This window comes from Microtus pennsylvanicus, chromosome 9 (assembly GCF_037038515.1).
Source record: "Microtus pennsylvanicus isolate mMicPen1 chromosome 9, mMicPen1.hap1, whole genome shotgun sequence".
NCBI lineage: Eukaryota > Metazoa > Chordata > Mammalia > Rodentia > Cricetidae > Microtus > Microtus pennsylvanicus.
This window is the reverse complement of record NC_134587.1, coordinates 54,706,515-54,708,503: the sequence shown is the minus strand read 5'-3', so window position 1 is coordinate 54,708,503 and position 1,989 is coordinate 54,706,515. Positions and strand designations below refer to the sequence as shown.

The 1,989-nt window shown below is 43.9% G+C and overlaps 1 pseudogene; it reads left to right on the top strand.

Annotated features, from left to right (window-relative positions):
- Nucleotides 1–785: 785 nt before the first annotated feature.
- Nucleotides 786–1,771, top strand: LOC142857597 (small ribosomal subunit protein uS2 pseudogene; annotated as a pseudogene).
- Nucleotides 1,772–1,989: the final 218 nt, after the last annotated feature.

Here is a 1,989-nt window from a genome sequence, read left to right as displayed (position 1 = left end):
AATTTGGGTGAGGATACTAATTATAGTACTAAATGGACAATTTAGTCTTTCCTTATTTTTTCTTAGAAAAAAATGATAAATGTAGTATTATTAACACTAGTAATGATGCATGTTATAAGAAATTTAAATGAGAAAATATGTGAGGTTAATTCTTAAGCTATTATCTTATGAAACCCAAGGTTTATTAAGTTTTATATAGTATTACCTCTGAATAACTACTATTTGATTTTACTCCACTTACAGTCTAATGAATTAGTTGCATGTTGTTTCATGGATTCAGAACACTTTGGTTAGAATGAACTACATTAAATAAGCCATATGGCTAGTAGCTTTTAATTGCAGGTGGGCTTAGATGGATACTGTTCTAGATACTGGATTGATGCCACAAATGAAGAATAAAAGACTTGACAAATCTACCCTTTATTTTGCTAGCAATGTCTGGACCTGTTGAAGTTTTCAAAGGAGTTGTTATTTCAGCATCAAAGGTCATTTTAATATAAATAACCTGGTAAATTCCAAGATACAAGAAGACCAGGACCTTTTGCCATTTTCAAGCAATAAGACATGTTAGGACCTTAGTTACCTTTAAGGCACATCTCTCAACAAACAAAATATAATTCTGATTAATTAATAGTACAGCATGTTTGAATATATAATTTATTCAATTTACAAGTAGTTATAGAGTGCCTAATCTCTACCAGGAATTGTGTTAAAGACCCAAAATTGTTATAAACTCTGTTACTGTATGGTGGATAAAAAAATATAGAAAAGTTTGGCCTTTCCGTGTTCCCCCGGGACGGGTCCATACGGCGTTGTTCTTGGTTCCCGAGGTAACTTAAAGGGAAACTTACACAATGTCCGGAGCCCTTGATGTCCTGCAGATGAAGGAGGAGGATGTCCTCAAATTCCTCACTGCAGGCACCCACTTAGGTGGCACCAACCTCGACTTCCAGATGGAGCAGTACATCTACAAAACGAAAAGCGATGGCATCCACATCATCAATCTGAAGAGGACCTGGGAGAAGCTGCTGCTTGCAGCTCGGGCTATTGTTGCCATTGAGAACCCTGCTGATGTCAGCGTCATCTCCTCCAGGAACACTGGGCAGCGAGCCTTGCTGAAGTTTGCTGCCGCCACGGGAGCCACTCCGATTGCTGGCCGGTTCACCCCAGGGACCTTCACTAACCAGATCCAGGAAGCCTTCAGGGAGCCACGGCTTCTAGTGGTGACCGATCCCAGGGCTGACCACCAGCCCCTCACAGAGGCGTCTTACGTGAACCTGCCCACCATTGCCCTGTGTTTCACAGACTCACCTCTGTGCTATGTGGACATCGCCATCCCGTACAACAACAAGGGAGCTCACTCAGTGGGCCTGATGTGGTGGATGCTGGCCCGAGAACTACTCCGCATGCGTGGCACTATCTCCCGTGAGCACCCATGGGAGGTTATGCCTGATCTTTACTTCTACAGAAACCCAGAGGAGATTGAGAAGGAAGAACAGGCTGCTGCTGAGAAGGCCATGACCAAGGAGGAGTTTCAGGGCGAATGACTGCACCAGCTCCTGAATTCACTGCTGCTCAGCCAGAGGTGGCTGACTGGTCTGAGGGGGTGCAGGTGCCCTCGGTGCCTATCCAGCAGTTCCCTACTGAAGACTGGAGTGCCCAGTCAATCACTGAGGATTGGTCAGCAGCTCCCACAGCGCAGGCCACCGAGTGGGTTGGAGCCACCACTGAGTGGTCCTGAGCTCCTCTGCAGTCACCTGAGAAACGGGAAAAAAGGTGGAAGGAAAATAAAGTTCCTACAAGCAGTATATATATATAGAAAAGTTTGGACACAAACAAAGGAGCAATGGAAATATGGAGATTAAGGGAATAACATAAAACAAGACATCTTGCATAGACTGAATAAGCATAGATGTCTCTTTTGCAGGACTACCAGGTAAGGTAGGGATATTGTACTGGGTAATGAAGAATGTTACCTCTCAGGAGGTT